At 38.7% G+C, this 27,778-nt stretch overlaps 1 long non-coding RNA gene across 2 annotated transcripts in view; it reads right to left on the reverse strand.

Annotated features, from left to right (window-relative positions):
* Window positions 1-27,778, reverse strand: part of LOC109547422 (uncharacterized) — a 243,337-nt gene that overhangs the window by 103,590 nt on the left and 111,969 nt on the right. For both annotated transcript variants that reach the window (XR_002173222.3, XR_012324279.1), the window contains one exon: window positions 19,677-19,823. This is a non-coding gene — a long non-coding RNA (uncharacterized lncRNA). The remainder of the gene's footprint in view (window positions 1-19,676; window positions 19,824-27,778) is intronic.

Raw genomic sequence — 27,778 nt, forward strand, 5'->3', positions numbered from 1 at the left:
TAAAAAAAATTGTTAAAAATCATTTAGACCCTGACCTAATGAAACTTAAAAGCTTTTACACAGCAAAGGAAACCATAAACAAGACGAAGAGACAACCCTCAGAATGGGAGAAAATATTTGCAAATGAAGCAACTGACAAAGGATTAATCTCCAAAATATACAGGCAGCTCATGCAGCTCAATATCAAAAAAACAAACATACCAATCCAAAAATGGGCAGAAGACCTAAAGAGACATTTCCCCAAAGAAGATATACAGATGGCCAACAAACACATGAAAGGATGCTCAACATCACTAATCATTAGAGAAATGCAAATCAAAACTACAATGAGGTATCACCTCACACCAGTCAGAATGGCCATCATCAAGAAATCTACAAACAATAAATGCTGGAGAGGGTGTGGAGAAAAGGGAACCCTCCTACAGTGTTGGTGGGAATGTAAACTGATACAGCCACTATGGAGAACAGTATGGAGGTTCCTTAAAAAACTGAAAATAGAACTACCATACGACCCAGCAATCCCACTACTAGGCATGTACCCTGAGAAAACCATAATTCAAAAAGAGTCATGTACCAAAATGTTCATTGCAGCTCTATTTACAATAGCCAGGACATGGAATCAACCTAAGTGTCCATCGACAGATGAATGGATAAAGAAGATGCGGCACGTATATACGATGGAATATTACTCAGTCATAAAAAGAAACAAAATTGAGTTATTTGTAGTGAGGTGGATGGACCTAGAGACTGTCATACAGAGTGAAGTAAGTCAGAAAGAGAAAAACAAATACCGTATGCTAACACATATATATGGAATCTAAAAACACAAAAAAATGGTTCTGAAGAACCTAGGGGCAGGACAGGGATAAAGACACAGACATAGAGAATGGACTTGAGGACACGAGGAGAGGGAAAGGTAAGCTGGGACGAAGTGAGAGAGTTGCATGGACATATATACACTACCAAATGTAAAATAGATAGCTAGTGGGAAGCAGCCGCCTAGCACAGGGAGATCAGCTCGGTGCTTTGTGTACACCTAGAGGGGTGGGATAGGAGGGTGGGAGGGAGACACAAGAGGGAGGAGATATGGGGATATATTTATAGGTACAGCTGATTTATTTTGTTATACAGCAGAAACTAACACACCATTGTAAAGCAATTATACTCCAATAAAGATGTTAAAAAAAAAAAAAGAAATCATTTAGACCCTGGCAACCAACAAATAAGAAATTTGTGTGAACTTACTATATTTCTAATACTTCATTAGAAATCAAGAGAAGTTTTTTTAAAACAAAGTATGCTCTGAAATCAGAGGGCCATATAACCTATGATGGAGTTAAATCTAACATATGAGGATAAAATATAGTAATAGTTCAGAAAAAGGCAATTTATATGGCTTGTAGGGTAAAATGAGGCAGGAAGGACTGCATCTGTACCTTAAGAAAAGTACAGGAATTAGATGAATGGGGGCAAAGGAGACAGATCTCTAGACCAAAGGCATCACGTGAGGAAAGCAACACAGACGAAATTCAAATTAAAGGCAGTAAGATTTGACTAGTTGGAATTAAGGACAGGTTCTGGGGAGAAATGAGAAAGAGTTAGGCCTATATGTTGGAATGAGATTATGGCAAACCTTAAAACACTTTAAATTAACTAAAATATAAAGTACTCGAACTCTAATTGGTCTTTGCAGTTTCTCCATCACTCCACCTATTTCACCGAAACCCAAGTGAGTAACTGCCTACCCAGACACTGACTGAATGGCTTTCTATCTACATTCACTCCTAGTTCAATAGCTTCATGTCCAATCACTGTTTAATAACCCCAACTAGGATTTGAGACAGGTACAGGGACAGTACCATATCCCTTATGTGGAAATAAGAAATCGATGCCCTAAAGGAGATTTCTTTTCCTAATAACAGCATCCTCTGCATGGTATTAAACCCCCAGTGCACTGCAGCAGCTTCCCTGGCCCTCAGTGCCTGTCTCCTCCTGGAGGAAAGCATGAGTTTCACTGTGTAGAGAGTCCAGACATGTTAACATGAACTATGGGATTCATCAGCTTAGGATGTAAGATGTAAGCTGGTAAGCACAGCTCACCCATAAATCCAGCCCATGGCTGTCATGATCTCCTCAGAGAGTCTCTGAAAATAGAATGCTCTGTACAGGCAAAGCAGTTTTCTTTCTCACATTTAGTGGGGAGTGGAAGACATGTTTTCCAAAGACAGAATAATGTGAGTGTGAAAGTTGGACTCCTGTATAACTCAGCACCCTTTCTGTCATCACAGCAAGCTGCCTCTGTCAAATGTGCTGAGTCTCACATCAACAGTAGTAATTATGTGGGAAAAGGTGCTCCTTGTAGCCACTGTGGGCTGTCGTAGTGAAAGATACTGAAAACTTAAGCACTGTTAGACTGTGAATTTGTCACTCTAAGTAGGACAATGCCTAATGGCGATAAAGAAAATGAAGCAACACCTGACATTAAATCTTTTTTATGGTATTTTCATAGAAATTGAAGAAACACCTACATAATCCCTAACCTCAGGAAGGAACATGAAAAGAAAAATACAGTCCTTATGACATGGACTTTCATAGCTGGATGGGATGTTCAGGATCATTAATAACAATTCCTTTTCCAGGTGAAGAAATTGAGACCTAGAAAAGGAAAGATATTCAACCCAAATCCATATAGCTTTTAGAGGCAGAGTACAACTATTTGGACGATGTCCCAAATGTCTTGCTTTTTCTGGTGATGCCATGCTAATAAATATTTGCAGTCCACAAACCGATAGGGTATATATTATTATACTTGATTTTTACTGCAACCCTCAGAGGGTTGCAGTAAAGACTCAGATCCAAAACCCAAGGCTCAGGAAGATCAACTGACATGTCCAAAGAGCTCATGGAAATGGTAGGGCTTACATCTGCCTCTTCTTCCCAACTTCCTGAGTCAGTTCCCAGTACCATGCCACTGGTCTTGCAGATAGAACTCAATAGAAACCTCCTCTCCACTTCCCCAGCCACCTCTACAGGAGAATGCAGCTATTAAAAGGAAACAATTGTTCAACAACCACTTCATTCAGCAAATAGGTACCGCATACCAGGCAATGATCTAGGTCATGGCAATATAGCAGTAAAAACAATAGACAAAGTCACTGCTCTCATGGAGACAGACAGTAAACAAAAACATAACATATAAGTACAAGTGGGAATGAGTGCTATAAAAAAATATAGTAAGGTAAGAGTATAGAGAGTGTTGGGGATAGCAATTCCTACTCACAATGGCTCTGTCCCAACCTGAGCAAATCAGTATGCACAGATCTTATATACAACCTGTAAACAAAAATAACAAGCCCAAGTTCATTGATCTTTAGGGGTCCACAAGCTATAGTCAGTGGTTCCAATAAATAAACAAATGGGCAAACAAAGAATGAAAGCATAAGTTGAATATTTCCTAAGAGAAAACTCTACAGGTTATTTTTCTTTTAACTTTTAAGACAGATTATGTCAACTCTATAAAAGCACAGACTATCTACACAATCATAAACCCTGATTGACAGATATCCATGTCTTAAAAATGGGACCACAATCATTACATAATAAATGCAATTTGCTTGGAATCCTTCCAAAAATTAGAGATTCTACAAAGTAGTCCTTGGCTACAATAAGGTTGTAATTCACCATCTGTCCTAGGACAAAGTGGAAGGGATTCCTGCCCTGGTATCTCTTGCAGATGAACTTCACCCTTTCAGAGTCAGGCAGACTACTCTGAAAAGAACTTAGGCATGCTTTTATTGCAGCTGTCTATGCTGGCCCTGGGCAAGCCTGAGTAATCAATGAAATAGATATCCTTCATCATCTTCTGGAGCCTTCCTCATTCATATGAGTACTTATTCTTCCCACACCAATATTTCCTCAGGAGCCAAAGTACCTTGTGCGGTGCTGACTGCCCACAGCCTACAACTGTGGTACCATCTTAAGGCTGCTCTCTCCATCCTCGAGACCTTGCTGAGAGAAAAAAAATTTACTAAGCACCACAGTAGGTGCTCTATACATGTTATATATTATTTATTCCTCAAAACAACCTGATGAAGTATACATGCTATGTTCATTTTGCAGATGAAGTTGATGTTTATGGAGATTAAGTATCATGCTTGTGGTCACATGCATAGTCTCTTTCTCCTTCCAATGTAGCATGCTAAATGATTAGCTAATTTACTAAATGAATTGGTAAGATCTATATTTTTACATAATATTTCAATATCTTGAAGACAGTAGTAGAATTTATGTATAAGCACTACAAAGAATTTCATTGTTTACAAGTTCCTCACACATTCAATATCACAGTGATGAGTCAACAAGGGAAAGAAAATATGAGTCTTCACCATCCTCAACAAATAAATTTAGGTTCCTGCATAGCTGTATATTCTTTAAAAATTCATAGTTTATATATATATATATTTTTTTTTTCTTTACTTTGATTAGTATGAAGAATAAAGGAAATAGCAGCTTGTGTATTTGGGATTCTTTTCCTGAGAGTGTTGTTAAGTTTATCCTTCCTCTAAAATTAGAAGCACAGGCTATGATAGGCAGGTTTTTGGTTAAATAGTGGAAAAAATAAAGTTTGTGTGTAGAATATACAACAGGTTAGAGATAATTAAAGCTACTTAAGATGATCTGGCTAGAGAAATTTTCTGATTTCTAGCATTGTCAAGTTTTATCTCCTTAAATAGGTGACAATAGTTCAGCTAATGCAATTTTAGATCTCATTTAATCTTCACAACAACTACATGATGAGAATTATGATCCTCATTTTACAAATGTGGAAACTTGGGCTCAGAGAAGTAAAATAAATTCCCAACTGACAGAGTCATCATCTGGACTTGGGTATATCTCTCTCCAGGGTTTGTGCTCTTAAACACTCCAAGGTTTTTATGTGACTCACTCTTACTACCAAAGCCCAAGCCTTACACAGGATCTGACTTTATACATCTCCAAGCAGTGCCAGGGGGTTCCCCAAAGCCAGACACAGACCAGTGTCTATTACAGGTTAACAATAATATTGGAATTCCACAAAAGGCACTTTCAGAAGAGGTAAATACTTACACCACCATTCTGACAATCCAAAAATATTTTTAAGTGTTAAGTGCATTCTTCCAATCATAAAAATGAAGATGAATCATATTCTTGACTTCATATTAAAATTAAATATCCTTTTTTGCATGATTTTTTCTAAAATTAATAAGCTGATGATTCACAACCCCTTGTAATAACACCTTTGACCTACCATTTTTCATAACTGTATTAATGATAAAAATTGTCTCTGAGTTAAAGCATGTTCATCTGGAGGAATGCTATTAGAGTCTGCATAAATAGCACTCAGTTATTTTTGAAGAATTACTTTCTCCATCCATTCAAATCTACTCTATATTTGTTACCCTGAAACAGGTAACACTACCTTACCAGAATCCCTGGCTTTAAGGGACTTACCTAGCCCCCTCCCTGGCCCTTTATTAAATGATCTGAATCTGTTTTACTTCTTTAACCAGTTTTGCCTGAATGTTGTTTTAGTCATGTAAAAAATGATAAGCCAATAGTTTTAAAAATACTGTACAGGGCTTCCCTGGTGGCGCAGTGGTTGAGAGTCCGCCTGCCGATGCAGGCGACAAGGGTTCGTGCCCCGGTCCGGGAAGATCCCATGTGCCACGGAGCGGCTGGGCTCGTGAGCCATGGCCGCTGAGCCTGCGCGTCCGGAGCCTGTGCTCTGCAAAGGGAGAGGCCACAACGGTGAGAGGCCCGCATACCGCAAAAAAAAAAAAAAAAAAAAAATACTGTACAGATTGCACATGGGGAAGTTGGCAGTCTTTCACACAGTGTTCATTCTCGGCAGCACAAATCTTCACCACAATAGAGAGCCTAAAACAAAAGCCAAATGCTACCTAAGGGGTTCTTTTCCTCCTGAAAACATTCCAACATTGGGGAGCATACCTTCCTCTGGATGCACAAGTATAATTTCCATTATTGTTAATGGGAGCTATACATGCATAACACCCATTACTGCTAATGGGAGCTAAGTGCACACACAAGGGTAGAATACAGTGAAATCTGTCTTAGAAAATCACCCAAGAGAGTAGCAAAAATCAGTTGCCTGGTAGAGAATGGTTTTAAATTAAAAGCAGAACAGAACTGAACTTGAAACCACAGGGGAACTATTTAAACTTCAGGGAGCGGTGGGAATTGGCTTCTTTCTTGCTCTATTCCAGTATCTTGTTTTCCTTATCCATGTTCTTGATGAGAGCCAATGACCTTGTGATCTCCTAAAGAGATGATCCGGAAATGAATTTCACACCTCCATTGATTCAAATGGCCAGCTTGGGGATCCTTTGGTAGGGGAAGGAATACAGCTTCTGGATGATTACATCACAGCACATGCAAAATATGTCACATGGTATCTTTAATGACAGTTAATGAACCAGGATGAAAACAGTAAAGCAATGTTATTATGGCAATTTATATCAATCATTCACTAAACATCAAAAACATCTGTTCTATTATAATGTTATTGTAAAAGTCAATGAAAGATAAACCAGAAAGTGATTTCCATCTACCCAATGGCCTACAGCTTTTCCTTTGGCATCTCAGGGCTTTGGAAACACAGACTATTCCTAAAATATCTTAAAATCATAGCATTTTATCCTAGTTCAGTCTCCTTATTTTGTAGATAAGGAAACGGCAGAGAAATCAAGTGTTTTTTTTTTTTTCCCCAAAGTAACAGAGCACTAAAGACAGATCTTGGACCCAGAATCCAGAATTTTCCTGACTGCAGATCCAGTGGTTTTAATGTTCAAAAGCCCAAAGACTCCCAAAGACTTTCATCTTTTTTGGCTTTGATTAGTCTCTAAGGACCAAATGCACAGATGGGTGGTTGAATTTAAGACTCCAAAAGGGACAAATCTGGAGCTCTAGAGAAATGGGGACTTACTGTTCTACATGTTACTAAGTGATTGCATGCTCCAGTTATTTCCAAAAATAGTTTCAAATACAAATCTCAACAAGTACATTATTTTAAAGAGACAGAAACAAAATAGGCAGGGGAAATGGAAAGTTCATTACCTCATGTTTAGAAATGAAGAATGGAAATGTTGTGCTTAGGATGAATTTTCTGTTCAATATCCCACTTTCTAGGAAATCCTAAGACTGTGATTACAGCACACAAACAATATTCTTGTTCATCTGTGTCACATATGTGACATTATTTTTGTTATGCTTCATATACAGATGTTCCTAGTTGGCCTTGTTTTGATCTGACTCTCCCAGAAATGGGGAGGAGCAGACAGAAAACAACATTGGGAACTGTTCTGCAAGAGCTGTCAGTTTACAAAAACCCATATTACTTCTTTCTTCCTCTTTTCCCATGGAAGGTGTCCTGGCTGCCTTTGACGCCAGCCCCCTGACCCTCACAGGCTAGCATATCAGGCCTAAGGGAGATCAACTGCTCAGTGGAAGAATTAGAAATGACTGAAGTTCCATTCCAACCCAGATATTCTACATATCCTGGGTTATGATTTCACAATAATGATAATCCTTCCTATATACTTATATGAAATCCATAGCCCTGCTGATGCAAATCACCAAAGTGGGGCAGTTTGATCAGGGAAGTCTTCCCTCAGCTAGCCAGTCAGTCTAGTTATAAATTTCAAGCAGAAGAATAAAAGGGAGGGCAGGCGTGGGGAGAAGAGGAATGAAAAGAAAGGGAAAAAATGAGAAATGAAGACTGGAGTAAGTAAAGAAGGGGCAGGAAAAGAAAGGATAAAGAGACAGTGAAGAGAGTAGAAAAAGTAAAGGAAAGCAGAGAACAGGGCACCATAATATTTGGGGTGGCACAGCATGAAGCAGGTGTGCTAGATTGCAAAGAGCAAAGATTTTGGAGCCTGAATAACGGGGCTTACTCTCAGCTCGGCTTTTATTCTAATATGTGATGTTGAACAAACTAAAGAAACCTGCTGTCTCTCAGCTTCCCCATCTGTCATAGAAGGATAAAAACTGCCCATCCTACATCATAGGGTTGTTGTTATGATGAGGTAATGCATTAGAATGCTTTATAAACTGTAAAGCGCTGTGATATAGGAATCCTATGATTCTGTGATTCTGACTGTTTAACAAAGCAGATGGTCAGAGGAAAAAAGCATGCTGACGGGATAATCATGGTCCAGGTATCAGAACACATCTTGATGGCCTCTGACCATCAGCCTAACTTTCTATGTGTACCTTTACCCATACTCTATCCTATAAGAAAAGCAACCCAATGGAGACCAAAAACTTGGTGCCAATCAATCAACCTACTCTATTGTGTCCATGCCATGGGGACAAGTCCCTGGATAACAGCAAGGGCCTTGGATTACAGTAGAAGTCATTTCTGCTGACTCTACAGAAAACCAACTCCAACTTCATAGAGACATGACTACAGGCAGGGAAATATCCAAAGGGCCATGGCTCAGCCCAGTGGTTGATCCAGAGAGCCAAAAAGCTGTTCTGAAGGTGCGTAAATCTCACTGACTCCCCTCAGATCTTTGTAAAAAAACAAGTAGGGTCCTAATTCATTCTCTAGAATCCTGAAGTAATGTGTTTTTGTTATTTTTTGTGACCTATATCACAAACTAGCTTTTGTTGAACTTCTTTTATGCATTACACGATGTATTTTCGTTGGGTATACATTTTTTTCCTTCAACAAACTGAAATCACTTTGAGGGCAATATAACTGTGTCTTGTTATTGCTGTTAAACTCTAGGGCCTAGCACAGTACAAGACATATAGTAGGAGCTCAGTAAATATTTATTTGATTTATTTACATATGTATTTATTTACCTGTCTTCCAATAGATTAAAAGATCATGTAGACATAAGCCATTTCATATAGGCATAGACCAGCACATATTTATATATTAAAAGAGTTAGATAATTGATCATTTGCATAATTAATTAACCCATCTGGATATAAACAAGTGTCCACAAAGCCAACTAGAAAGAATAACCTGTTCCATAATAAGCATGAATTTCTGCCAAACAATGCTAGAACATCTAATAATCATGCTCCTAAAACCCATCTTGTAGCTGTTAAAAAAAGATAAAGGAACAGTGGTTTGATCTTCAAACACATATTTGGGGACAAATATCTTCTATGAGGAAATACTGAGATAATTGTTTTGTTTCTAAAAAACATTGTTTCTTGCAGTTCTGTTTAACAGTTTATTTTCTTTCATTTGGAGTTGACATTTTTTCTTTCATTAAAATTATCATTACATAAACTATGTGATGCTATTTATTCATCTGTTTTAGAGACATTAAAAACACTGCTAGGGAATTCCCTGGCAGTCCAGTGGTTAGGACTCTGTTCTTCCATAGCAGGGGCCCCAGGTTGCCCGGGTTTGATCCTTAGTTGGGGAACTAAGATCCCTTAAGCTGCATGGCACGGCCAAAAACAAATACAAACAAAACAAACAAACAAAAACACTGCTGTATTTAAAATAGATAATCAACAAGGACCTACTACCATATAGCACAGGTAATGCTGCTCAGTATTCTGTAATAACCTAAATGGGAAAAGAATTTGAAAAAGAATAGATACATGTATATGTACAGCTGAATCACTTTGCTGTATACCTGAAACTAACACAACATTGTAAATCAACTATGCTTTAATATAAAATTTTAAAAAAAATTTTAATGTTTTCTTTGTATAGGGAGATAGCACTATTCCTTCACTCTTAGTTTAACAACATAGAGTAAAAGCAATACTAGTTAAAAATTATAAAATGTGGGTTTGGATTCCAGCTTTAACATTTCATTAACATGTGACTTGGCAGGCTGCTAATTTTGCTAATCTTGCTGACCCTCCACTTCTTATCTGTAATTTTTTTTCTTGCAAGAATTTAATGAGAGAATGTCTGATGTGAATGTTGTCTATATACTATAAAGGACCATAAAAAGGTTCATTAGTAATAGTTTAGTAATAGTTATAACAGTAGATACTTTTTGTTTAATATCTACTGGAAATTAGGAATTGAGCATCCAATATTTCTAACCTTATAAAACTTATGCAACATGAATATTATTATCCCCATTTAATAGATGAAGAAAATGAGGCTTAGGGAGTTTAATTAAGTAACGTGCCCAGGATCAAGCAGTAATAAAAGGGAGGAGCCAGAATTTTAAACCCAAATTGGCTGATTCAAATGTTGAAAGAAAAATGTTCCACTGGAATTGGGATGAGCTGTTCACAATTTGCAGCCAATTTGCTTGCACTGCATTCCCCCTTTCTATTTTTCCCTTTATCACTATGATTTCCAATATCCATTATTTTTCTAACTTTCGAAAGGGCCATCTGGTGATAGTCTGCAATACTTTTTGTCATCTTTTAAGGTTTACCTTTACTCTCCTTCCATTTGATATATAGGATTTATGTAATGTTGATGTTCAATGTTGATGTTCATGTAACAGTGATGTTCTCCTTTAGTTTTACTGCACATTGGGAAGACAACATACAGATGGAAGCAATATCTTAGGTGACAAGAGGTTAAGAATGTTCAGATCCATGAGGGAAATTTCCCAAGTATTTTTGGGCAGACACTGCATGTCATAAAATGACAAAAGGCCACAATAAGAAGATAAGATTACTAGATGGTACTTCTAAGGACAAATTTCTGAATTGAGAATCAATGTCAAACTTACAAGTTGATTTTTCCCAGATCTTTTGATAATGTCCCTATTGTTTGTCATGGGATGTGGGTTAATATGGTTTCGTGAAATAAACTTAAGTATAAAAGTTAAACAAATTATCTAGATGGAGGGGCTTCAAGATGGCGGAAGAGTAAGACGCGGAGATCACCTTCCTCCCCACAAATACATCAGAAATACATCTACACGTGGAACAACTCCTAAAGAACACCTACTGAATGCTGGCAGAAGACCTCAGACCTCCCAAAAGGCAAGAAACTCCCCACGTACCTGGGTAGGGCAAAAAAAAAAGAAAAAACAGAGACAAAAGAATAGGTACGGGACCTGCACCTGCACCAGTGGGAGGGCGCTGTGAAGGAGGAAAGGTTTCCATACACTAGAAGGCCCTTCGAGGGCGGAGACTAAGGGTGGCAGGGGAGGGAAGCTTCGGAGCCGCGGAGAAGAGCACAGCAACAGGGGTGCGGAGAGCAAAGCGGAAGTGACTGCCGCACAGAGGATCGGTGCCGACCAGCACTCACCAGCCGGAGAGGCTCGTCTGCTCACCCGCCGGAATGGGCGGGGGCTGGGAGCTGAGGCCCAGGCTTCGGAGGTCGGATCGCAGGGAGAGGACTGGGGTTGGCTGCGTGAACACAGCCTGAAGGGGGCTAGTGTGCCACAGCTAGCCGGGAGGGAGTCCGGGAAAAGATCTGGAGCTGCCGAAGAGACAAGAGACTTTCTCTTGCCTCTTTGTTTCTTGGTGCACGAGGAGAGGGGATTAAGAGCGCTGCTTAAGGAGCACCAGAGACTGGCGCGAGCCACAGCTATGAGCGGGGACCCCAGAGACGGGCATGAGACGCTAAGGCTACTGCTGCCGCCACCGAAAAGCCTGTGTGCGAGCACAGGTCACTCTCCACCGCCCCTCCCGGGAGCGTGTGCGGCCCGCCACTGCCACACCTTCCCCAGGAGAACACACGGCGTGCCTCAGGCTGGTGCAACGTCAAGCTGGCCTCTGCCGCCGCAGGCTCGCCCCGCACTCCGTACCCATCCCTCCCCTCAGCCTGAGTGAGCCAGAGCCCCCGAATCAGCAGCTCCTTTAACCCCGTCCTGTCTGAGTGAAGAACAGACGCCCTCAGGCTACCTACACGCAGAGGCGGGGCCCAATCCAAAGCTGAACCCCTGGAGCTGTGAGAACAAAGAAGGGAAAGGGAAATCTCTCCCCGTAGCCTCAGGAGCAGCGGATTAGATCTCCACAATCAACTTGATGTACCCTGCATCTGTGTAATACCTGACTGACAACGAATCATCCCAAATTGAGGAGGTGGACTTAGGGAGCAACGATATATATATTTTTTACCCTTTTTCTCTTTTTGTGAGTGTGTATGTGTATGCTTCTGTGTGTGATTTTGTCTGTATAGCTTTGCTTTTACCATTTGTCCTACGGTTCTGTCCTTTTTTTTTATTACTAAAAAAATTTTTTTTTCTTAATAATTATTTTTTATTTTAATAACTTTATTTTTTTAATTTAATTTTATTTTATTTTATCTTCTTTCTTTCTTTTTTTTTCTCCCTTTTATTCTGAGCTGTGTGGAGGACAGTCTCTTGGTGTTCCAGCTAGGTGTCAGGGCTGTGCCACTGAGGTGGGAGAGCCAAGTTCAGGGCACTGGTCCACAAGAGACCTCCCAGCTCCACGTAATATCAAATGGTGAAAATCTCCCAGAGATCTCCATCTCAGCGCCAAAACCCAGCTCCACTCAACGACCAGCAGGCTACAGTGCAGGACACCCTATGCCAAACAACTAGCAAGACAGGAACACAACCCCACCCATTAGCAGAGAGGCTGCCTAAAATCATAATAAGGCCACAGACACCCTAAAACACAACAACAGAGTTGGACCTGTCCACCAGAAAGACAAGATCCAGCTTCATCCACCAGAACACAGGCACTAGTCCCCTCCACCAGGAAGCCTAAACAACTCACTGAACCAACCTTAGAAACTGGGGACAGACACCAAAAACAATGGAAACTACGAACCTGCAGCCTGCGAAAAGGAGACCCCAAACACAGTAAGTTAAGCAAAATGAGAAGACAGAGAAACACACAGCAATAAAGGAGCAAGGTAAAACCCCACCAGACCTAACAAATGAAGAGGAAATAGGCAGAATAATGATACTGAAGATGATCCAAATTCTTGGAAATAGAATGGAGAAAATACAAGAAATGTTTAACAAGGAACTAGGAGAACTAAAGAGAAAACAAACAGCGATGAACAACACAATAAATAAAACTGAAATTCTCTAGAAGGGATCAATAGCAGAATAACTGAGGCAGAAGAACAGATACATGACCTGGAAGGTAAAATAGTGGAAATAACTACTGCAGAGCAGAACAAAGAAAAAAGAATGAAAAGAATTGAGGACAGTCTCAGAGACCTCTGGGACAACATTAAAGGCACCAACAGGGCTTCCCTGGTGGCGCAGTGGTTGAGAGTCCGCCTGCCGATGCAGGGGACACGGGTTCGTGCTCCGGTCTGGGAAGATCCCACATGCCATGGAGCGGCTAGGCCCGTGAGCCAAGGCCGCTGGGCCTGTGTGTCTGGAGCCTGTGCTCCGCAACGGGAGAGGCCAGAGCAGTGAGAGGCCCACGTACCACAAAAAATAAATAAATAAAAGAAAATTTTAAAAAGGCACCAACATTCGAATTATACGGGTCCCAGAAGAAGAAGAGAAAAAGAAAGGGACTGAGAAAATATTTGAAGAGCTTATAGTTGAAAACTTCCCTAATATGGGAAAGGAGATAGTTAATCAAGTCCAGGAAGCACAGAGAGTCCCATACAGGATAAATCCAAGGAGAAACACGTCAAGACACATATTAATCAAACTATCAAAAATTAACTACAAAGAAAAAATATTAAAAGCAACAAAGGAAAAACAACAAATAACACATAAGGGAATACCCGTAAGGTTAACAGCTGATTTTTCAGCAGAAACTCTGCAAGCCAGAAGGGAGTGCCAGGACATATTTAATGTGATGAAGAAGAAAAACCTACAACCAGGATTACTCTACCCAGCAAGGATCTCATTCAGATATGACGGAGAAATTAAAAGCTTTACAGACAAGCAAAAGCTAAGAGAATTCAGCACCACCAAACCAGCTTTACAACAAATGCTAAACGAACTTCCCTAGGCAGGAAACACAAGAGAAGGAAAAGACCTACAATAATAAACCCAAAACAATTAAGAAAATGGTAATACGAACATACATACCGATAATTACCTTACATGTAAATAGATTAAATGCTCCAACCAAAAGACATAGACTGGCTGAATGGATACAAAATCAAGACCCGTATATATGCTGTCTACAAGAGACCCACTTCAGACCTAGGGAAACATACAGACTAAAAGTGAGGGGAGGGAAAAATATATTCCATGCAAATGGAAATCAAAAGAAAGCTGGAGTAGCAATTCTCATATCAGACAAAATAGACTTTAAAATAGAGACAATTACAAGAGACAAAGAAGGATACTACATAATGATCAAAGGATCAATCCAAGAAGAAGATATAACAATTGTAAATATTTATGCACCTAATATAGGAGCACCTCAATACATAAGGCAAATACTAACAGCCATAAAAGGGGAAATCGACAATAACACATTCATAGTAGGGGACTTAAACACCCCACTTTCACTGGACAGATCATCCAAAATAAAAATAAATAAGGAAACACAATTAAATGATACATTAAAGAAGATGGACTTAATTGATATTTATAGGACATTCCATCAAAAAACAACAGAATACACATTCTTCTCAAGTGCTCATGGAACATTCTCCAGGATAGATCATATCTTTGGTCACAAATTAAGCCTTTGTAAATTTAAGAAAATTGAAATTGTACCAAGTATCTTTTCCGACCACAATGCTATGAGACTAGATATCAATTACTGGAAAAAATCTGTACGAGACACAAACACATGGAGAGTACACAACACACTACTTAATAACCAAGAGATCACTGAAGAAATCAAAGAGGAAATCAAAAAATACCTAGAAACAAATGACCTTGAAAACACGATGACCCAAAACATATGGGATGCAGCAAAAGCAGTTCTAAGAGGGAAGTTTATATCAAAACAATCCTACCTTAGGAAACAAAAAACATCTCAAATAAACAACCTAACATTACACCTTAAGCAATCAGAGAAAGAACAAAAAAGCCCCAAAGTTAGCAGAAGGAAAGAAATCATAAATATCAGATTAGAAATAAATGAAAAAGAAATGAAGGAAATGATAAAAAAGATCAATAAAACTAAAAGCTGGTTCTTTGAGAAGATGAACAAAATTGATAAACTATTAGCCAGACTTTTCAAGAAAAAAAGGGAGTAGACTCAAATCCATTGAATTAGAACTGAAAAATGAGAAGTAACAACTGACACTGCAGGAATACAAAGGATCATGAGAGATTACTACAAGCAACTATATGCCAATTAAATGGACACCCTGGAAGAAAAGGACAAATTCTTAGAAATGCATAACCTTCTGAGACTGAACCAGGAAGAAATAGAAAATATGAACAGACCAATCACAAGCACTGAAATTGAAACTGTGATTAAAAGTCTTCCAACAAACAAAAGCCCAGGACCAGATGGCTTCACAGGCGAATTGTATCAAACATTTAGAGAAGAGCTAACACCTATCCTTCTCAAACTCTTCCAAAATATAGCAGAGGGAGGAACACTCCCAAACTCATTCTACAAGGCCACCATCACTCTAATTCCAAAACCAGAAAAAGATGTCACAAAGAAAGAAAACTACAGGCCAATATCACTGATGAACATAGAGGCAAAAATCCTCAACAAAATACTAGCAAACAGAATCCAACAGCACATTAAGGGATCATACACTATGATCAAGTGGGTTTATTCCAGGAATGCAAGGATTCTTCAATATATGCAAATCAATCAACATGATACACCATATTAACAAATTGAAGGAGAAAAACCATATGATCATCTCAATAGATGCAGAGAAAGCTTTCAACAAAATTCAACACCAATTGATGATAAAAACTCTCCAGAAAGTAGGCATAGAGGGAACTTTCCTCAACATAATAAAGGCCATATATGACAAACCCACTGCCAACATCATCCTCAATGGTGAAAAACTGAAACCATTTCCACTAATATCAGGAACAAGACGAGGTTGCCCGCTCTCACCACTGTTATTCAACATGGTTTTGGAAGTTTTAGCCACAGCAATGAGAGAAGAAAAAGAAATAAAAGGAATCCAAATCGGAAAAGAAGAAGTAATGCTGTCACTGCAGGTGACATGATACTATACATACAGAATCCTACAGATGCTACGAGAAAACTACTAGAGCTAATCAATGAATTTGGTAAAGTAGCATGATACAAAATTAATGCACAGAAATCTCTGGCATTCCTATACACTAATGATGAAAAATCCAAAAGTGAAATTAAGAAAACACTCCCATTTACCATTGCAATAAAAAGAATAAAATATCTAGGAATGAACCTACCTAAGGAGACAAAAGACCTGTAGGCAGAAAATTATAAGACACTGATGAAAGAAATTAAACATGATACAAATAGGTGGAGAGATATATCATGTTCTTGGACTGGAAGAATCAACACTGTGAAAATGACTCTACCACCCAAAGCAATCTACAGATTCATTGCAATCCCTATTAAACTACCAATGGGGGCTTCCCTGGTGGCACAGTGGTTGAGAGTCTGCCTGCCGATGCAGGGAACACGGGTTCGTGCCCCGGTCCGGGAAGATCCCACATGCCGCAGAGCAGCTGGGCCCGTGAGCCATGGCTGCTGAGCCTGTGCGTCTGGAGGCTGTACTCCGCAACAGGAGAGGACACAACAGTGAGAGGCCCACGTACCACAAAAAAAAAAAAAAAAAAAAAAAACTACCAATGGCGTTTTTCACAGAACTAGAACAAAAAATTTCACATTTTGTATGGAAACACAAAAGACCCCGAATAGCCAAAGCAATCTTGAGAAAGAAAAATGGAGCTGGAGGAATGAGGCTCCCAGACTTCAGGCTATACTCCAAAGCTACAGTAATCAAGACAGTATGGTACTGGCATGAAAAGAGAAATATAGATCAATGGAACAGGATAGAAAGCCCAGAGATAAACCCACGCATATATGGTCACCTTATCTTTGATAAAGGAGGCAGGAATATACAGTGGAGAAAGGATAGCCTCTTCAATAAGTGGTGCTGGGAAAACTGGATGGCTACATGTAAAAGACTGAAATTAGAACACTCCTTAACACCATACAGAAAAATTAACTCAAAATGGATTAAAGAACTAAATGTAAGGCCAGACACCATCAAACTCTTAGAGGAAAACATAGGCAGAACACTCTATGACATAAATCACAGCAAGATCCTTTTTGACCCACCTCCTAGAGAAATGGAAATAAAAACAAAAATAAACAAATGGGACCTAATGAAACTTCAAAGCTTTTGCACAGCAAAGGAAACCATAAACAAAACGGAAAGGCAACCCTCAGAATGGGAGAAAATGTTTGCAAATGAAGCAACTGACAACGGATTAATCTCCAAAACATACAAGAAACCCATGCAGCTCAATATCAAAAAAACAAACAACCCAATCCAAAAATCGGCAGAAGACCTAAACAGACATTTCTCCAAAGAAGTTGTACAGATTGCCAACAAACATATGAAATAATGCTCAACATCATTAATCATTAGAGAAATGAAAATCAAAACTACCATGAGGTATCATCTCACACCAGTCAGAATGGCCATCATCAAAAAATCTACAAACAATAAATGCTGGAGAGGGTGTGGAAAAAAGGGAACCCTCTTGCGCTCTTGGTGGGAATGTAAATTGATAGAGCCACTATGGAGAACAGTATGGAGGTTCCTTAAAAATCTATAAATAGAACTATCATATGATCCAGCAATCCCACTACTGTGCATATACCATGAGAAAATCATAATTCAAAAAGAGTCATGTTCCGCAATGTTCATTGCAGCTGTATGTACAATAGCCAGGACATGGAAGCAACCTAAGTGTCCATCAACAGATGAATGGAGAAAGAAGATGTGGCACATATATACAATGGCATATTACTCAGCCATAAAGAGGAACAAAAGTGAGATATTTGTAGTGAGGTGGATGGACCTAGAGGCTGTCATACAGAGTGAAGTAAGTCAGAAAGAGAAAAATAAATACCGTATGCTAACACATATATATGGAAATTAAAACAAAAAAAGAAAAAAAGTGTTCAGAATAACCTACAAGATGGGTTAAAGATACAGACCTACTTGAGAATGGACTTGAGGTTACAGGGAGGGGGAAGGGTAAGGTTGGACTAAGTGAGAGAATGGCATGGACATATATATACTACCAAACGTAAAATAGATAACTGGTGGGAAGCAGACGCATAGCAGTGGGAGATCAGCTCGGTGCTTTGTGACCACCTAGAGGGGTGGGATAGGGAGGGTGGGAGGGAGGGAGATGCAAGAGGGACGAGATATGGGGACATATGTATATGTATAACTGATTCACTTTGTTATAAAGCAGAAACTAACACGCCATTGTAAAGCAATTATACTCTAATAAAGATGTTAAAAAAAATTATCTAGATGAGAAAAGAGTTTTAGTCTATATAATTCTTTATTAATATTTGCTTCTTCAAAAAGGACCTTTACAATGAAGAAATCTGGTGGACACTAACATCACCAATGGGATAAATTAACTTAATATAGTGCCTTATATAATATACCTTGAAGGATATTATATTATACTGTCTATGTAATATTAACTAATTATGAAGAAACATTCAGGCAAATTTAAATTGAAGGTCACTCTACAGAACAACTGGCCTGAACTCTTCAAAAACAGTAATATTATAAAATATCAAAGAAAAAAAAGGCAGAGGAAAGAAAACTAAAGAGACATGCAACTAAATTCATTGCATAATTTCTGGTTGGATCCTGGATCAAAAAAAAAAGGACATTTTGAGACAATTAGGGAAATTTGAAGATGGATTATATATTAGAAATATTACAACAATGTTACATATTCGGAGTGTGGTATTTTATTGTGCTTTGTTGTTATTAAGTGAAAGTTCTTGTACTTAGGAAATACATCCTGAAGTATTTACTTGAGAACTATCTTGAGATCTGCAACCTGCTTTCAAATAACTGAGTTTAAAAAATTTGTATAATTATATAACTATATATAACATATATATACAACAAAAGAGAGAGAAGGAGAGAAAATGTGGCACACTATTTATAATTAATCTGGATAAAGTATATTCTCACAACTCTTCTGAAGGGTTGAAATTTTTCAAATTAAAAAGTTATGGGGGGGAATTAAAACTGTCTATGTATTGTGAAACTGTCTAGGTACTGACATGAAAGAAAAACCATGATTTAGTCAAAGCAACATAAAAAACAAATGAATATATATAAACGAATGTGTGTGTATATATATGTATATACATACATATACATATATCATGATCAAATTTTATAAAAATAATATACACATACATTTGTATACTAAAAAGAACAAATGATAGAAATTCTTGGAAACAGTGATGGGTCAAATGAATCAGGTTGTAAACTTAGTTGTCAGTATATATAAAGATATCTCATTCTTTTGCTTTTGATCATACTTTATGATGATTCTAAACAGATGAGTCATATGAAACTGGATCACAACCTGTTGCAGGTTAGGTTATTCAACAGGTAGATTCTGAGATGGGGTACAGTGTGCAGGATGTTTATTAGGGCATGCCACGGGATTAACACCCATAGAACAGAGAAGGAAGCAAGGCTGTGGGACCAACGAAAGCTTCAGCCAACCCCACAGGGAACTCTGGAGCTAAAATGGCCCATGAGATCTGTCACTTGCTGTGCTGAAATAATCTCTAAATACTCCTACCTGGATCAGTCTTCAGATGCTCGCCGCCCTGGGAAAGGTGTCATCCTGGGCAAGGGGTTCTCTACAGCTGAAGCAGTACCTGCAGGGGTTGTGCACTGATGTAGGTCTGCAGACAGTACTCCCAGCAGCTCCACAACAACTTCCTTCCTTGAAGGAGGAACAGATGATGAATCTCCATGTTCATCACACAATTTGTCTTCTTTTGTTTCAGGAGTTATATATTGCTTTTTGAAAATTTGGTTTAAAACGTATGGATACCAAGGGAGGAAAGCGGGGGGAAGGTGGTGGTGGTGATGGGATGAATTGGGAGGCTGGGATTGACATATATATACCAATATGTATGAAATTGATAAAAAATAAAAATAAGATAAAATTCAAATATAAAAAAACAAAATTTAAAAAATAAAGAAGAAAAAAAAAGAAAATTTGGTTTAGTTGAATTTGGGATTTTAACAAAATCAGCAGGTTAATATAAGCTCCACCCTCTTTATTCATGGCCCCGTTACTGCATATGGGCTGTACATTTGTTCTTAAATTCTAATAATCCCTTAGTCTTTCTTAGGGTCTGCTATAGACTGAATTTTGTCCCCCCTAAAACTCATATGTTAAAGCCCTAACCCTCAGTGTGACTGTAGTGACTATATTTGGAGATAGTGTCTTTAGGAGGTAATTAAGGTTAAATGAGGTCATAAAGATGAGACCCTAATCCAATAGGACTGGTGGCCTTACAAGAAGAGGAAAAGAGAGAAATCTCTCTCTCTCTCTCTCTTTCTCTTCGAATTCAAAGGAAGTCCATGTGAGGACAAAAGCAGCCATCTGCAAGCCAGGAAAAGAGCCTTCACCATAAACCAAACCCTTCCAGAAACTTGATCTTGGACTTTCTACCTTTCAGAACTATGAGAAATTAAATTTCTGTGGTTTAAGCTATGTAGTCTGTGGTATTCTTATGGCTGATACACAGCCAAAATGGAAGGTCAGATCCAAAACCTGCCAAATAATTAGACTAGGTAATTTACAGTTCTTAGAATGACATGCTTTCATGCATGGCATAATTGAATTCCAATAATAAGAGACTGTGCTGTATAGAAGACATGTCATTGTTCAGCTTCCTTTCTCTCTCTGTGTCCCTAAATACTCCCATGATTGTTCAGTCTGAACTTTTATGCTTAGTTATCCTTAATTTTGCACTTGTTTCTGTTTAAATAATTCATTGAAATATGCTATATTTTTTTTTTACTTAGAATTGAGCTTAATTCGTTACATTGCTGGTTTTTATCATCCTTGTGTCATCAGGAAGACAATAAAGTTCTCTAGGATTCTATCAACCAGACTGGTCCATTTTTCTTTACTTTACCCTGGGAAAGGTAAAGGAAACCAAAGTTACGAAGAAAGGTTTCCAGTAACAGTAATAGTTCCCTCTTGGCCCGGTTACTTTGATTTTTCTTTTTAGAAGGAAAAAACGTCCTTGAAAAAAATCCATCCAAATTCACTTTTGCTTTTTTTGACCACAACTGAAAAAGCGCAAGTCAAAGTGTGGACACAGGTAAGGCTACTCTTTCATGTTCCATTCAGTGAACACCAACTGTCTTTTATGGGATCAAATTCATAGTTTGGGGTTTATTGTTACTGGGCCTTGAGGAGTAGAACTAACCAGCCCAAGAGAATAAATTGGGAGATGTCATTAATTGAAGGGTATAAAGCAAAGGCATGTCCAAACGTAAGTTTATGTATTACATCCCTAGGCAGAAATCGAAATATGTGCTTTTTCAGATGTAACATTTTAATTGGCCTACCTGATGGAAGGTTAAATAAAATGTACCATAAACCTCATTACTACTCAATTGTCAAATACCCTGCCTGAAATATGACTAAAACTTGCAGTGAGCAGGTGCAGCTCAGAATTATGAGAGACCTAAAAGTTCTCTTTAGCAACACTATTTGCAACATAGAATTTTAAGTGGTCCCCTTATACCAGATACACTCTGCTATTTTATCCAAGAGTTTTAAATACAGAGATGGGTTTTGAAAATTCCTTTTCCATATAATAATCCATTTCAAATACCCGCCTGGAAATTATCTGTGATAGTACATTTCTAATAAAATGCCACTGTTGAATGAAGCCTCGCTGCCTGGCACAAAAACAAAATACTATATCTTAGCATGAGGTTTGAAGATTTTTGGGGCATGAAATGGTTCCAAAAATGAGAGATTATCTTTCCCTATCCATCCCCCACAACATCCCCAAAAACCCCTGTAAAGGATCATCCTGTCCATAACAAAGATAGATGTATGAAGATGAATGTCATAGAATATCAGAAGCCATTGAAACTCTCCAAAATAAAGATGATATTCCAATAAAGATGAATTCAAAATTTGCCATGATTACGTTTTTTGGTTCTCTTCCATGCTACAGTGAATGAACTGCCCACACTTCCTCTTTATTTCTGCAGTTCAACTACGTGGTTACTGGTGGTTCCAATCATCCATGCCACTCTACAACCAGTAAAGAGAAATACCATAGCACATGCCATTATGCTACTGGAATTCCTGTCAACAAATGTTGATTGAGTCTCTACTTTGTGCCAAGACCATGGGAGATTAACCTAGTGAAAAAGACAAACCCTGCCCTTCAGAAACTCATTGTCTAGTGTGGAAGAGCACAGAAAAAGAAACAATTGTAATATTCTATGATAAGGATTAAAAATGGTGAAAATATAACATGCAACAGAAAAGCATAAGAGGGATATCTAACTCAGTCTTGAAGGAAAGGTCAAGTTAAAAATCCATAAAGGAAGTACTAAGTTGAAACCTGAAGTGGAGTAAAGAACAGGATTAAAAAAAGGTAAAACTATGGCAAGTGCAATGCCCATGAAGTAAGACCAGGAGTGTCAAATTTTTAGAAATTCCACTGATTCACAGCTCGGTTTTCAAGGTGAGGTGGGAGGCATTGGTGAGACATAACATGAGAGGTACGTTTACAAGGTAATGGAAGACTTGCAAGCTGGCTTACAGACTTTGAACTTTATTTTAAAGGCGTGTGGAGCACAGAAAAATTTTAACCTGGGACGTCACAGGATCATGTTGGCATTCGGAACATCACTCTGGCTGAGATACGAAGAACAGATTGGTTTGAGGTACAATGGGAGGCCAAATGGCTGGTTACAAAAAGCCTATTGCAGCAACCCCGTTGCAAAAGGATTAAGAAAAAGAGATGAATTTGAAAAATATTTAGGAGGTAGTTTTGACAGGTCTTAGTGATTATCCAATGTGGAAGATGAGGACCAAAGAACAAAGAATAGAATCAAGTTTTTGGCATAAGAAATTGGATATGTTGGATAAGCAAACAAGGATGAGAAGGAAAGGGTGTGGAATCATGGAGGACTATTTTTATTGTTTATTTATTTATTTATTTATTTTGATGTGTGCCCTGCCTTATAGATGCAGCCAACTAGGTAAAATTTACCTCCAGTAATAACTCTTTTTTTGGAGCAGTTTTTTGTTTTTTTTAATTGTAGTATAATTGCTTTACAATATTGTGTTAGTTTCTGCTGTACAGTGAAGTGAATCAGCCATATGTATACACATATCCCCTCTGTCTTGGACCCCCCTCCCCCATCCCACCCATCTAGGTCATCACAGAGCACCGACCTGACCTCCCTGTGCTATACCGCAGGTTCCCACTAGCTATCTATTTTTACACATGGTAGTGTATTCATGTCAAATCTATTCTCCCAATTCATCCCATCCCCCCCTTTCCCCCTGTGTCCACACGTCCGTTCTGGAGGACTATCTTTAAAACAAGATTTATAGTTATAATTTCACTGAGAGATATGAAAACAAGGAGGAAATGGTTTAATGCAATAAGTTTGTAGGTGGGGTGGCAGAACTTTGAGGTAGTTTTAATCTGAGTTCTCTTTTCTTTATGAAGTCAGAGGCAAAGTCATCTGCTGAGAGGAAGAGAGACAGGAAGTATGGATGTTTAAAGAGAGTGCAGAAAAAGTGGTGTAGGATCCATTGAAGGAATTTTAGATGGGTTGAACCATTTGAGGTTAGAGATCATGAAGTTAACTGGCATTAACAGCAATCAAATGGCATTAAGAGCAATCAAATGGAATTAATTTTCAAAGCTGTGTGATTTTTTTTAGTAATGTTCAGCATTCTGGATAAAGAGAAGAAGTAACAAAAGAAAAAAATAGACTGATCTAAAGTTGGGGATTTTCTATATGGTTGAGACTTCAGAAAACAGGACAAGAGATCTGAAAATAAGAGCAAAGAAAAATTGTTTGAAGTGACAGACAATAGGGTTTAGGCTGGGTAAGGAAGAGAAAATGAGATGGAGCTGACAGAGGAATAGTAAAGGATCAAGGGATTAGAGGTTCTGAGAACGTGAAGGACAAATCTAGTGGCAATATCAGAGGAAGATGCTAAAATAGGGAAAGAAAAGATAGGAAGATGTGGTCTAAGATTACAGTGTTTTAAATTAATATGTTTGGAACTGAGGCAGTGGCAGAGGATGACAAGCAGATGATGACACGCTCTAGGGAGTGAGTTAAAAAAGGTTAAGATCCCTGAAGTTAAGGAGGTGAAATCACAAAGAGACAGGAATTGAGGTACTATCCTTGTATATATTGAAGTTACTCAGGAGAGAAATAGGGTGAAGAAAAATATTATAAAGCCTGTGCCCAATTCTTCAAGGAATGGGGGGAAGTAACCAGTTAGTCAGGTGATAACATTGACAATTTGGAGTGGAGGATGGAGTGAGCCTTAATGTATGGAAGAGATTTTGTATGGAAGTGAAAGGGTAATGATCTGTAATTAAAACTTAGGATGTTCAGCATTAAACTACAAATACACCACAAACTCTGAGGTATGCTGGGGACAGGATGTAGAGGGTAGTGGTCTTCTATGAAGACATCTTAATCCTCTTGTCAGCAATTCTGAAGAAGACTGCTCTCATGAGCTTATTCAAATTTAATCACCATTTTGAATTAGACTTACTGTATTTATATTCGTGGATAATAAATCCTTCTCTCTCTCTTTTCAAAACTAGCTGGATTTTCATGGCATGAGTATCAGGGACCCTACACTACAGCGGCTGCACATCAATCTTGCATGAACCCTAACAAAAAAAGTGCACGTGCTAGCAGAAAGAAAGGACCACACTGAGTTTTCCCACCCAGGGACGGTCACCCTGATGTGTAATCAATCAACAGGAAAGGTGTGCCTTTTGCAAAGAACCTCCGAGAGGTCACTTTTCTAGGTGTGATCAATCTCCCCCATGCTGATCATGTTACAGCGATTACCATTCTACTCTAACAGCTTCTTCTCCAGGGAGAAGCAAAACTGTGTCTGTAAACGTTTAGTATGGTGTATCCTGTCAGGTTAAATTACCTTGAAGCATAACTCACTGTAAATTCACCTCATAAGTAAAAAGCAATTGGAGATTTTAAAACACCATCAAAAAGCATTCTATTTGGGGCTGGAATTATGTTGTGCAATTACAAATGAACCATACCAGTGACCCTCATCATCAGTAAGAGAGTCAGCATTTCTTTAGTTCAGCACGTAAGGAAAAAAAGAACACCTATGCTTTTTGGCTTGAAATGTTTTTGCTGGGCCAACAAAAATTTGTTCTTACGACCTTTGAAGAAGATAGAAAACTAACATTTAATGAGCATCTAATACATGTTAGGTTAATGCGTTACATGTATATACAAGACTCATAAGTACCACCTCCTTTGAAAAGTTTTCCTTAATGACCTCCCAAATCAGGGTACAATAGTTAATTTCTATGGGTCAACCTGACTAGACTAAGTTACCCAGCTATTTGGTTAAGCATTATTCTAGGTGTGTCTGTGAAGGTGTTTCCAGCTGACATTAATTTTGAATCAGTAGACTGACTAAAGCAGATTTCCCAACCTCCTAAGCAGATTGCCTGCCCCACAGTGTGCGTGGGCCTCAGCCAATCTGTTGAAGGCACGAATAGAACAAAAAGGCTGAGTAAGGGAGAATTCAGTCACTCTGCCTATCTTTGAGCTGGAATATCAGTCTTCTCCTGTCTTCTGACTCAAGCTCAGAATAAGGCTTACACTATTTGATATCCTGCTTCTCAGGCCTTCGGACTCACACTGGAACTAAATCATCAGTTCTCCTGGATCCACAGCTTATTAACTGCAGATCTTAAACTTCTTTTTTTTTTTTTGGAGCTTTTGTTTGTTTGCTTGTTTTGTTTGTTTGTTTTTTGGCCACACAGCATGTGGGATCTTAGTTCCCCAACCAGGGATCAAAACCATGCCCCTTGCAGCAGAAACATGGAGTCTTAACCACTGGACCGCCAGGGAAGTCTGAGATCTTGGACTTCTTAGCCTCCATAATCATGTGAGCCAGTTCCTTGTAGTACATCTTATAATAAATAGTACAATACATATCCTATTGGTTCTGTTTCTCTGGAGAACCCTAACATGCATGGTTAGTACCCCGTTATCTGTGCTCCTCATCTGCCCTGTGCCACACAGTTACATCTCCTTTATCTTGCTGTGTACTGTTTTTGCTTCTAGACTGTAGCTATTTGAGTGAGTCTTACTCATTGCACTATTGTGAGTGCCTAGAAGAGGATCTAGCACGAGGGCTCACTGAATGGGATTAATTAAGTAATGAATACTCATATTACAGCCAATAGCTATTACCATTCTTCTAAGGAAACTAAATTTCAGAGTCATCAGATAATTTACACAAAGCCACATAGCTAATAAGCAGTAGAGTTGAGAACTGAACCTGGGAACATTGGACTTCAAAATCCTTGCAGATTTTTCTATACCACACTGCCTTTCTGCTTTACTTTTCGAAACATAATTCCTAAATAATTAAGTTTACTTTGATGATTAATTCCATTAGAATATTAGTGACATAGGGTATGGAATTAAAAAACTTTGGCCGTGGAGACAGGCTCCTGAATTATAATCCTAGATCCTCTGCTTACTGAACAACTCTAAGCAAATTACCTAGCTACTCTGTGCCTCAGGTTCTTTATCCATAAAATAGGAATAATAGACAATCTTACCTATGAATATCAGTAGCCTACTGCCATAATAATGCTGTCTAACAAACCACTCTTAAACTTATCAGCTTAAAGAATTATTATCGCAGATCTGCAAAAAGGCTGGGGGCCAGCTGATCTATACTGGCTTGGCTTCAGGTGGGAGTGGTTCTCGGCCTCTGGTGGCAGCAGCTGGGGCAGCTTTACTTCTTACTGCAGGTCTGTGGGTCAACTGAGGCAACTCTGCATGGAGCATCCTTCCTCCTTGCCAGGCAGTTTTCTCTTATGGCAATAGCAGAGGCGCAGGAGGAAGAGTGAAAATACACAAGGCCCCTTAAGGCCTATGCTTGGGGCTGGCATGCTGGCCCACATGTAAGTGGGCCACGTAGATCAGCTGGCCAAGTCAAGGGGTGGAGAAATATGCTCCTCCCACAGTGAGGCCATGGCAAGGATGTACTGAAGAACCAGACAGGAAGGAATTAAGAATCAGGCCAAAATTAGCTTACCACCCTGTCTCTGAGGCCTGTTGTAATGAGGTAATAATCAATACATGTATCACACATAGACCAGAGCCTGGCACACATTAAGAGCTGAAGAAATGTTCTGAATGTCTGTCTGTATATTCAAAATGAGGTGGCCTCATGGAATGGCCCTGGTTCTGTCACTAACTAGCTATAAGATTATGATAAGTTACAGAGCTTCCCTGCTTTTTTTTTTTTCTTTTACCTACCACTTGAGTTTATAATAGCTGCCTCACTTTCTTCATTGTGTTGCTAAAAGGATCAAATAACATGTGGTGGCTGATCATGTTTCAAAAAGAATAAAACATCCTAGAAATGCAAAGTATAGTAGATGGCTACTTCTAGATAACCATTTGGTTAAGGTCAGTAAATCCCTCCAATTTTCAGTGATAGGAAGCCATAGTTCTTATTTTATAGATGTGGTAAATGCTTCAAGGAACTAAAGTACTTCTTTTCTGGCCATAAATCCAAGTTGGCTGAGAAGGGATGGAATTAATGTTTCCATGGCAGCTGGGTCAGAAACTGAACACTGATAGTAAGGTTTA

This window comes from Tursiops truncatus, chromosome 1 (genome assembly GCF_011762595.2).
Source record: "Tursiops truncatus isolate mTurTru1 chromosome 1, mTurTru1.mat.Y, whole genome shotgun sequence".
In the NCBI taxonomy this organism is placed as follows: Eukaryota; Metazoa; Chordata; class Mammalia; order Artiodactyla; family Delphinidae; genus Tursiops; species Tursiops truncatus.